The sequence below is a fragment of the Adiantum capillus-veneris genome, chromosome 8 (assembly GCF_014529385.1).
Source record: "Adiantum capillus-veneris isolate H3 chromosome 8, ASM1452938v2, whole genome shotgun sequence".
Taxonomy (NCBI): domain Eukaryota; kingdom Viridiplantae; phylum Streptophyta; class Polypodiopsida; order Polypodiales; family Pteridaceae; genus Adiantum; species Adiantum capillus-veneris.
This window is the reverse complement of record NC_140938.1, coordinates 2,226,983-2,239,026: the sequence shown is the minus strand read 5'-3', so window position 1 is coordinate 2,239,026 and position 12,044 is coordinate 2,226,983. Positions and strand designations below refer to the sequence as shown.

Genomic DNA, 12,044 nt, shown 5'->3' with positions numbered 1-12,044 from the left:
CGAATGGATAGGCTAAAACAGGATAAAAATAGAGACATTAAAGGAATGATGGTAATCTAGTATGGGGAGAATGATAGGGTTCGGGGAATTGAGGATTTCTCCTAGTACTGCCGCACCGAATAGGTAAACGATCTTCTGTTGGTAGAAGACTTTCCTATCTACATAGATATTCACATGCATATGCTGAAGGAATCTGAACGGGAATGCCATCGGCCCGTTTTCCATCATGCACAAAGGGTGAAATACTTACTTATACTCTTACCGTGCCAGTGTTGATGAGTCGGCACCTCCACAAGAGGTCGTCACCTTTCATGGGCTCTACCCTTCCTTCGTTGCTTAGCACGTACGGGGTGATGGCGACGCGTCTGACCACTCCCAGTCTCTTGGCTAACAGCAATTGTAGGTAATTTCCGTAATCGGCGTGTTGCATGAATTCTACTCCATTCAGCTGCAACTCATCTCCAGCCCACTGGGTCTCTCCCGTGGTAGAGAGCTTCTTCAGGATAAGTTGTACAGGGAGGGGAGGAAGGTCCTCTACTCGCTTCCCAAAACAGCGAGAGCAGTAGCCGAACCACTCTTCTCTAGGACATGGGAATCTTCTCACCACTCCTTCTTCTGGATTGTCGAAGTGGATTGGTAGCACTCGCATGCGTCGTGAAAATCGGTAGGAGACCTTCCGCCGCTTAGCTTTGGATGACTTCTTCTTTGACAAAGTGGGTACAACCCGGCTCTCTGAGCTTGAAGCACTTGCTTGGCCAGATGCTTCTCCCTTTGGGGTCATGTGTTTCCAGGATAGCCTATCTTCTCCTTGCCCTTGGCTCAAGCAGCACCTTTAGGCCACTGTGGGGTTTTATCTTTGACTGCAGTTTCTTTAGGGAAAAGAGGCCTCACCGTCTGCTTTCCTTCCTTGACGTGAATGACCTCCTTGCGATGAATGTCAATGTAGAAGACTTTAGCCCTTCCGCTGCCTTCATTGCTGGAACTCATCGACCGTGTGCCTTGGTTGACAACAGTGATGGAACCTCACCAATCTCCCACCTGATGCTTTCGATTTATAGTTAGAACGAGCGACACCAGATGGAGAATTTACCTCTTGAATGTTGATGACACTGCAGCCTAGTAGTAGCACCTCAATGAAGGTGGCTAGGGCCTCCTTCGTCTCTTCTTCTGCCGTCCTCCAGTTAGAAAATTCCTTTAGCCACTCATCCATGATTGATAGTGGGCTTCACTTTCAGCATTGTAAACTCAAGGATCTTAGAAAAATCCTCCTCAGTGGGGGCACCAAATGACGGACGCAAAGCGGACCCCGAACCCCGACGGACTCTAAAACGCTAGGGGCCGAATGGCTCGCCTCGAGCCTGCCACAGTAAAGCGAACAGGGGGCACCACCTAGCTTTGAGTGGCTAGGATGCAACGCCCACGGTGATATGAACACCGCAAGCCTACACACCGAGAGAGAGAAAAGGAGAGAGAGAGAGAGAGAGAGAGAGAGAGAGAGAGAGAGAGAGAGAGAGAGAGAGAGAGAATACTTGCAATTGATGAAAACAACCTCGGGGGTGTGAGGGTGAGTTATTTTTGCAATATTTACAAGGTGGCACGCCGTGATGGTAGAGAGGTAGGGAGAGGAGATGGTGCAACCTACTTGGTGCGTTCTCTAGGGCGACTCAATGACGGTGAATACTCATTGCCAAGAACGTGCATACGTGTGTGCATCGACCATTGGAGTCGAGAGGTGGATGTGGTTCCCTCCGCATGGTGCAATTTCCAAGGCAAACCCAACACACAAGACCCCCTCCCCGTGATGGTGATGGTGTCAATCCCTCCTACTACACTTTACCCAATGCTTGGCTCCACATAAGTTGCCCCCCTTGATAGTGACCTCTCAGTGCCAATTTATAGGTGTTGGCTGCTTGGATTATGGTAATCCCAGTGTGGTTAGGGTAATCTTAATCGGGGAGACAAAGCAAGTGGTGGGCCCGGTGTGGTTGACCCTTGCTTTGTTTTGGGGAAGGTTATTAAAAGATGGAAATCTCTAGGTGGGCCTTTGTCACCATCACCTAGAGAGAGGATATTTACAAAATGGAAATTACAATGGCTCGGGTGAAAATTGAAGATAATGTAAAATAACCTAAAAATTAATGGGATGGCATCGTGGTTGCGTGTTGTCGGCAAATGGCGTGCTGCCGGTGCGTCGGTGTCGAGCGTACTTCTTTTCGGAGTCGGCCGGGGCATGCCTTCGGCGCATTTCTGTTTTTTGTTGTTGGCGGCGCGTGCTTTGGATCCTTCTTCTTTTTTGTCTGTTGATGTCGTAGCCTTTTCCTTCGTACTGCGGTGCGGTACGTATATACGTGTGTGTATGTATTTGTGCATGAGGCGGGTGTGTGTGTGTGTTTTGTATAGATATGTGTGTGCGAAAGTGTGTGTGGGAAGGGGGGCTATATATATATATAATGTATATATATAATTTTTATTTTTATTTTTCCTTCTGCGGATGGCCGGCGGCTTACTCTTCTGCGCAAGGCGGAAAGGGGGGGGGGGGGGTGGGGGGTGGGGGGGGTAGGATAGGGGGTGTGAGTGTGTGTGGGTGGGTGAGTGTGTGTGTGTGTGTGTGTGTGTGTGTGTGTGTGTGTGTGTGTTTTGTGTTGGCATATTTGCTGTTGCCCGCATGGCGTGTGTGTATGTGTGTGTATCCAATGCAGCACGCGGCGCACATCGCATGGGGAGAGAGCGGAGGGGGGGGGGGGGGTGTTGTGGGGTGTGTGTGTGAGTGAGAGGGAGTGTGTGTGTGTGTGTGTGTGTGTGTGTGTGTGTGTGTGTGTGTGTGTTGGACTGCAGCGCTGCCTGCGAGAGAGAGAGAGAGAGAGAGAGAGAGAGAGAGAGAGAGAGAGAGAGAGAGAGAGAGAGAGAGAGAGAGAGAGAGAGAGAGAGAGAGAGAGAGAGAGAGAGAGAGAGAGAGAGCTTTGGCGTGGCCTGCCGGTATCCGGATGAGAGAGAGAGAGAGAGAGAGAGAGAGAGAGAGAGAGAGAGAGAGAGAGAGAGAGAGAGAGAGAGAGAGAGAGAGCTTGGAGTGGCCGTGAGAGGGAGAATGAGGGAGAGGGGGAGGGGATAGGGGTGAGGGGATAAGAGATGGAGGGAGTGTGTGAGGGAGAGTGAGGGGAGAGGGGGAATGGCGGGGTACGGGAGATGTGTGGGTGAGAGGGGGGGGGGGGGGGGGTGTTGTCTTGCATGGGGCTTGAGGATGAAGGGGAAATAAGTCAATGGGGGGGGTGTAAGGGAATATATCTGCGGGCCAAAGAGGGGGGTGTGAATGAGCCGAGGGAGGGTGAGGCGAGCAGTGAGGGGAAGAGGGAGGAGGGGTCGGGGGAGGGAATATTGGCGGGCCAAAGAGAGGGGGGGGGGAAATGAGGGTAGAGGGTAATGGGAGAGGGGATAGGGTGAGTGTAAGAGTGAGGGGAGGGGGGGGGGGGGGGGGGGGGGGGGGGGGGGGGGGGGGGGGGGGGGGGGGTTCTCACGCGGCTCACACCGAGGGAGCACGAGAGAGGGGTTGGGGGTTCCTTCTCTGAGTTTCTGCCTGGCCGGGGAGGGTAAATCGGGAGGAGAGAGATATTAGGAAAGGGGGTATGTAGGGAAAATGGGGGGGAGAGAGTGCGAGGGTTTTATCCGATGCCCGTAGGGCGGGAGGGGAAAAAAAATAAGTTACGATGGGGGGGTACTGAGAGTGGGGGGGGGGGGGGTGAAATGAGTTTTTTTTAATGTTTTTTTACTTGATTTCGGAAAGTCGGCTATCAGTGGTAGCACTCTTCCGTCGAATGATTTGTCCACTTTTGTTCTATTTCACACCACTTTTGCTGCCACAGTCTAGGTTGGTCACGTGGCTGAGGTTGCATCACATGACACTGGGTTGTGGGATGACTCCCTCCACAGATGCTACATACGCGTAATTGTGACTTTCTCACATGTTGAGGTGCCAACGCAGCATTGTTGAAACGCTCAAGGAGTTTATCTATAAGGGCATCGGTTTCTCCAGCGGTTCACACAAGGGTTGTTGGTCCTGTGTTCACAACACTGGTAGTCACCCTCGAGTCGCTTGACTTGGTATCAAAATCCTTTCGGGATTCTCCATATATATTGCAATTGTCGACCAGGTATACCGCTTCTTTGATAACCTCGTCTAAAGTTTGGCATCTTTGAATATGCAAATCCTTCTTGAGATTCTCGTCTAGTAACCCTTCTATGAAGAGCAACGCTAGCCTTTCTTGTTGAGGGATCTCCCTGGGAGGACATCTCTCCACATATTTCTTCAATCTCAAGGCGGATTCCTTTACTTTCTCTTTCTCTTGTTGTTTGAAAGAGTATATTTGTGAGACTGTGTCATGCTTTATCCCACGTTTGGTGAATTCTTGGACAAATTCAGATAAGAGATCCTCTATGTCAAAGAATGAGCTCTTACTTAATGGCTGGAACCAAGTCATAACAGTACCATCTAAGGTCAATCCAAAGCCCTCATATTGCGTATGGAAGTCATGTACTTGCTCTGCTCTCAGCACTTGTCTAAAGGCAAAAGCATGGGCATATGGATCCCCAGATCCTGTATATTTAGATAGCATGCATTTGGCGACTTGATGCGGCCTTGGGGGTCTGAATCCTACAGTTGGTGTCCCAAGTACTTGTATAGTGTCCCATGTATGTGCAGTAGTGGTTCTCTGCTGTGGCCTAGCTACATTTTGCGTTGTTTGAGTAGCTCTACCTGAGTTTCTGTTTGTCTCATTTTGTCGATGAATTCCTGCGGAGAGTGCTTCATCGCGTGGTGGATTCCTTGTTCTCGCTTGGAACGAATATCCACTCATGTTTGGCACTTGTTGCGTGTGGAATTCTGGTTTTTGAATAGGTTCAAAGAAACTAGTTTGACCAGGATTCTGCATAGATTGCCTCTCTACTTGGATTGGTCTTAGGATGTCATCGTCCATTAAGTTTCTTACTGGGATTGTAGGCGGTGCACTTGCTGCAGGCTTTGCTACTTCAGGGTACACAATGGGTAACCCTAAGTATGTATACCTACTCATCTTTGCAGCAGAGGTCGGCGTGTACTCCTGACCAAACTTGTCTACAATTAAGAATTTGCTCTCATTCAAGAGGTAGACATACAAAGTCTTATCTGGAGTAGCCTCTTTCTCGTTTACGTCCTCATTGACATAGTACGCAGCGGTTTCTTCAGGAAAGGCTTTGTAAATTCCCCATCGAGGATTGTCGGACATAAGCCTTCTAGTGGTGAAAGATCTGAACCTGGTTCTATTGTTGTTTTCCTCTAGAGGCGGTTTCTCCTCGACCTCATCATCAGCTTTCGTCTTGGGCGCATTTTGTCCCCATTTTTCCGCAACATTAGGGCTTTTGACTATCATGTAGTAAGCACCATGTTCATCCATATAACCTCCTTTGCCATCATAAGTGGCCAGGACCCTATACTGTAATTTGACTGGATTATCTCCAATCTAAACACAGCTATGGTTCATAGAATCCTTGAAGATTCTGGCATCTGTCCATTGTTATAGGCATACAGCAAGATTGTTGGAGGTCTCTCATGGTCTTTGGAGTATTCTCCCATAAAGTTAACTCCCTCTTTGAAGTTCACTGATGGTTGTCCCCCTGCCATGGTCTGATAGTATAGATCTTCTGATGATGTGTCAGAGATGTAATCCTCTGGGATTGGGCCTAAGGATACCTGGGTCGTCTGATTGACACTCTCTTCGTAGAAACTTGACTCACCTGGTCCCTAAGTGGTCTATGTCCTGAGGGTACTACAGCTCCTGACCTCAAAAACATGAAAAGTGCTTAACCTTGGATGCACTAACCTGGAAAGTTACCTTACTTCCAGCTAGCTGTGCTCTCCCAGGCTCCTGGTACACCCTGCAAGCAGTTTACACACTTTTACTATCTATTTGAAGTATTTCTCAGTATAGAAACTATATATATACATGCATTCAATGTATAGATTAGGTGGCAAGCCAAAATCACAATTTGGGCACTAGAGACAGTAAGCGCGCTTACTGTCTAGAGGACAGTATTGCACTTTCCACTTCAGGTGACCACACCTAATGATTGCTTAGTGTCTTTTGAATGCAAATGGTGAATGTTAGCTCACTTGACCAACCCTGTGGCCCTTTTTGACTCCTTTTTCTGTGGACTGTTGTCTAAAATTAACTTTTTGGTGTCTTGAGCCCTTTCTTCTTGCTCAAATAGCACAATCTTTTGCACAAGTGTTTGCTTTCAAGTACTACAAGTTTCAAAAAATGATGCAAGTTTCACAAAATGATGCAGTTTGCTGATTGTTTCCACTCCCTTATGTTTAATGCTATGTTAGGGTTGTCCTAGCAAGTTTTAGCCCTCCTGTAGGTGATTTTTGTATGAAATCTTGATTTTTGTCTCTGGAATGCAGTTTCTGGCTTGTGAAATGCACCTTACTCTCACTAAATTAGTCATAACTTGGCAAAAAGACTCAATCAATCATATAAAACAACATCACTTAGGTGTTAGCTCAAGCACGGTCCCAATATCTCTCTAGAGACAGTAAGTGCGCTTACTGTCTGGAGGACAGTATTGCACTTTCTGTGCTCAGAGGATGTATTTTGACACTCCTAGCAACAGGAACCTCTTACGTGGACTTATACTCACCTTCTGGAGTCTTCACTTGGGTTGTGGGCTTGCTGGCTTGAGTTACAGTCACTTTTGCAGATTTTGTTGTGTATACCAAGCGCTTGACAAGACCAAAACACATCAAATGTGGATTATAACTACACAAACTTGCTTGTTACTGAGCCTACAACATGAATACATGCTTTTTCTAGGTCAGTTGGCCAAATCTGGGTCTAGAGACAGTAAGCGCGCTTACTGTCTGGACTTGTAGATTGCAGCTTTTTTGGTACCTGACACTTGCTATGGTTACTAGAGGTGATTTTAAGTGCTTTTTGACACTAATACCAACTCTGTACACCAAGATGGCTTTTCTAGGTCACTTCAGTCACTTTACAGCACCAAACACACAAACCTTGGGCAAATCCAAAGTAAATTGAACCTTTCACATCTAGAACACTCCACACATGTGTCCTACTTATTCGAACCCTAAAACAACAAAGAAAACACTGAATGGTATCTAAATCCTAAGAAAAAGCATTTTTTAGGTGTTTTTTTGGATGTTTTTGTGCTTGACCTAACATGCACTTTTGGCACACACTAAGCCAAACACTCTTAAGCTACTGAATGCTGAAAACACAACTTTTACACTAAACTACAATGATACTCTAAACTAACAAAGACAGCGGTAAGAAACTCACCTGTCCTAGACTAACAAAGCCAAGGATACCTCAACTTTGGCAAAGTAATGAAAGATTCTTTCCGTACAGCCATAACCACACACTAAGGTATCCACTCTAATCTAGGTAGCTATTCCCCGGCAACGGTGCCACTTGTTTTTCAAGTGTCGCTAGTAGCAAGCGAGAACCTACTCAACACATAAAAATGTCAACTAGCGACGTCGCTGACCCGATTAGGGCATGGAGGCGCGCCAAGAGGGTGTCAACCTCTTGTCGAATACCTATGGAATGGTCATATAAGATCTCTAAGTCCTGTGTGTGCGAAAATACCCAAATCTGCGAAGAACCTCCTACGTCATGAAACTAAGCTAAACCTTGAGCTAATGACCTCGGTTTGACACGGAACTCACCGTAGGCAATTTCCTACATGTCCCCAAGCTACCTAGACCCTCAAACCCGAATTCTGCACCCTGGCAAAAAACACGCTTACTGTCTGACAACAAAATGGAAGTTGTCGGAAACGATCCCAGATGGTGTCTACAGCTGCGTCTAAGGGAGAGCTATCCTACTCTATGGTTGGTTTCACTGAAATCTACCCTAAACTCCCAAAAACTCACTTGTAAGTCCGTAGGTCGAGGCTCGTGAAGTAGCGTCTCGTGGCGAATGGTTGGCGTTGAATCGAAGAGCTCTATGAGCTGAACGCGCCTGTGGTCTCGATTCTGCAATGCGACTCGTGCAGCACAAGATAGCAATCAAATAATATGCACACACAAAATGGATAAGCTGCCTGCATAGAGAGTTTTTTTAACTCATAAAATCATTCATACAAAACCCTTCATTTTGACCTTTATACTTAGGTCTTGTGGGAGGAGGGTTTCCCATAGATACATGGCTCAATAATCAATTGTGTGCTTGAGTTGGGAATCAGTACAACTTGGAAGCCCATGGCCCCATAAGATAAATCCTTTACATTTGAATAGCAAAAATATTACAAGCTCAGCTTCAGAGGAGAAAATTAATACAAAAAGGCGGGGATTTGACTTGATGTAGTGGTGGCCGCTATCCACCGTTGGTTGACCTACAACAGCACTTATGAGAACTTTACCAGCCCCTTGTACCACTTGACCAGCTCTTTGGACCACTTAGGACCACCTGAACAGCACTTTATACTACTTAACAAGCACTATGACCACTTGACCACACCCTAAACCACTTGGCTAGCACTTTATACCACTTGACAAGCACTCTGAACCACCTGACCAGCACTTTGAACCACTTGACCAACCCCCTGAACCACTTGGACAACACTTTTTTCCACTTAACCACCATTTACCAGCCCCCTGAAAAACTTAACCAGCTCTTTGGACCACTTAGGACCTCCAAACCATCACTTTTAAGCACTTTATACCACTTGACAAGCCCCTTGAACCACTTAACCACCCCCTTGAGCCACTTGGCCAGCACTTTATACCACTTGATAAGCACTCTGAACCACCTGACCAGGACTTTGAACCACTTGACCAAACCCCTGAACCACTTGGATAGCACTTTGTACTACTTGACCACCACTTAACAACCACCTAAACCACTTGACCAGCTCTTTGGACCACCTGACCGGCACTTTATATTACTTGACAAGCACTATGAACCACTTGAACAGCTCTTTGGACCACTTAGGACCACCTCACCAGCACTTTATAATACTTGACAAGCACTATTGACCACTTGACCACAACCCACTTTGAATCACTTGACCACTTAACCAACACTTAACACCAAATCCAGTTGACTTTCAAAATTCTTCATAGTATATTCAGGTTTAGATACAAGGACAATTTGCTTTACAAGGAGTTAGCTTTTTCAAGGAGTAAAGTCAATTAGTTAGTCGACTACTTTGGCCATTCTTGCCGATGTGGCCGCTTATAATTGGTTTCTGGACCTGGAACCTTTGGTGCAAGAATATTTTGATGTGCCGGTACTTTTCCATGTGCCAGATTCCAGTTCATTTGTGCAAGTTCATCCGTGCTGGCATCAAATGGACATTCCCTAAAAGTCTTGGCTCTGTCAGGAGTCTCAGCCCACTGTATTATAAATGAGACAACATCTTCTTTGAGGAAACTTTCCCACTGCCTCTCATTTTGCTTTTCTATCCCAGGCAGAATGACAAAGTTACTGGGAACATTGAAGTACATCTTATAAAGGGAATCATCCAACAGTAAGAGTTAGACTTATTGAACTTAGGAAAGAGGTGCCAAAAGGTTTCAAGTTTTTTTTTTAACATTTGCTTTGGGGGGTTTCCAAATTCCCAACTGCTAACATGGCAGCAGTTCTGTGCCAGCCACCCACTCAGACAACAATTGGCCTGAGATGGGCACTTGTCCATACCCTTCTCAAGATTGTGGCAGGCGTGTGACGACCACAGAAAATTCTCTGCTATCTAACTGAGTCTAAGCAAGAATAATTCTGCATCGTTCCATACATAGTAGGTGACGGTATCAGCCCCCTTTACTTTGTCAAAGTACAGTGTGTGTAAATCTGAGGGTTCCAATCCTTTGCGCTTATCATGCACACAAGCAAGCACATTGTTGAAGTCTACAATTACTACCAAATCTCTATGGACTGGGAAGCAAGACATTGGTTCGTAGCAAGGAAGCTGGAAATCAATGTGCTCTACCTCATCAGTGGGCGGTGGGGGTTTTGAACCAACCACATGAATTTTAACTATAGAGCACAAATGGAGAGAAACTAAGAGAGAGTACTTAAATTTATATTGCCAGGAGAAAAGATACAAAGATGCAATCTTCAAAATATAGAATGAAAAAAAAAGATACAAAGATTCAAGAAGCTAAAGCATCTTGCATGCACTAGTTTTTGGGGGGAGTATGCCAGTACTCTTTTTGGGGTCGTGGGACAGCTCATCCTCCATCTGATTTCTTCTCTTCTTTTGCATCTCCACTGCTACAAATTGTAGGGTTGATTCCATTTCAGGATCCTTTGCCTCAGCTACACTGTCCTCCTTACAGGCATCAGTACCTGGGTAGCATATTGTGACTAGAATGAACATGATGACCATGATTCAGACATGGGAGGAGACAGATATACAAAACTGACATTACCTTGGTTGCTTGCAGATGGAGTTGTTTCCTTCAGAATGTTTGGTCACCACCCTCAACTATTTTTCCACCTTCAAAGTTCTTATACTTCAGCAGCATGGAGTCAAGGTCAAAGACCTTGTCCATATCGTGCATGGACGATGTGGAAGCTTCTTTCTTAGCCACTGGCTCAGCTGAACCAATGCACACAATTAGTCTACATAATAGATTAGCAGTAGTTCTATTGTATAAAATGACCAACCTACCTTCAAGCTCCTCATAAGAATTCTCAAGTGCCCAACATCTTGCTATATGGGGTATCTGCCATTTACAGGCTGGTACAACACACTTCGGATCAGTCGCGCTGACCACTGAAAAGCTGAACGAATGGTATCTGTGTGCACGCGGAAGTTGAAAGACACCAGCCACATATTTTCTCGATAGTTCTTGACCACAGGCCACACAATTTCCAGACAATAAAATAGTATCCACACTAAATTTAGACTTGGAAGGTGGAGTGGGCACAAGAAGAGCCCTGCCCTCTCTTTTCATGAACTTGCTGGACCCCTTCATGAAGGAGGCCTGCCTTCTGAACTCACCAAGCTCCCTGTCCATTTCCTGAACTATTTTCTATACAAAATTAAAAATAAAGGAAGATTATTGCACAACCAACCATAATGTGGGACATGCAGGCCCTAGTAGCAGTAGGCACTTGCAAGCACCTTGGAGCACTTGCTGGAACATTCAAGTACTTGTAGACACTTGCAAGTGCCTACAAGTACTCTATTTGTCCACTTGCAGCACTTTGAAAGGCATTTGCTAGCACTTGGAAGCTCTTTATATCTTTGAAGCACTTTCACCCACCTGCAAATGCTTGTAGGGTCTTAAAAGTGGTTAAAAGTGCCTCAAAGTGCTCTGAAGTGATTGCAGAATAAACTTTTAAGCACTTTGAAAGTTTTGGGTGCAAATTTGAGCACTTTGAAGCACCTTCAAGCACTTGCAGGACTTTGCAAGTGGTTGAAAGTGCTTCAAAGTTCTTTAATTTCCCTACAGGTGGTTCAAAGTGCTTGCAAGTGCATAAAAGTTAGGCACTTTTTAGCACTTGCTGGCTTTAGTAGGTGTTTAAAAGTGCTTGGAGGTGCTTCCAGGTGCTCAATATGTCCACTTGTAGCACTTTGAAAGGCACTTGGAAGCTCTTTTTAGCACTTTGAAGCACTTTCATCTACCTAAAACCTCCTGCAAGTGCTTGCACGGTCTTAAAATTGCCTCAAAGTGCTTTAAAGTGGTTAAAAGTGCTCTGAAGTGATTGCAAAAAGCAATTTGAATCACTTTGAAAGCATTTTGAAGCAATTTTAACCACTTTGAATCTTCTTCAAGCACTTGCAAGAGTTTGTGAGTGGTTGAAAGTGCTTCAAAGTGCTTTAATGTGCCAAATGGTGGTTCAAAGTGCTGCGAGTGCATAAAAGTTAGGCACTTTTTAGCACTTGCTGGCATTTTTAGGTGTTTTAAAGTGCTTGGAAGTGCTTGCAGGTGGTTAAGGTGTTTGCAAGTGCTAAATAGTCAAGCATTTTTTTAGCACTTGCAAGCACTTTTAACCACTTTTATGCACCTGCAAGCACTTGCAAGTATTTTCAGATGTTTGCAT

The 12,044-nt window shown here is 45.6% G+C and overlaps 1 pseudogene; it reads right to left on the bottom strand.

Annotated features, from left to right (window-relative positions):
- Window positions 1-4,717: 4,717 nt before the first annotated feature.
- LOC147451565 (uncharacterized) lies at window positions 4,718-9,499 on the bottom strand (annotated as a pseudogene).
- Between the last annotated feature and the right edge of the window lie 2,545 nt (window positions 9,500-12,044).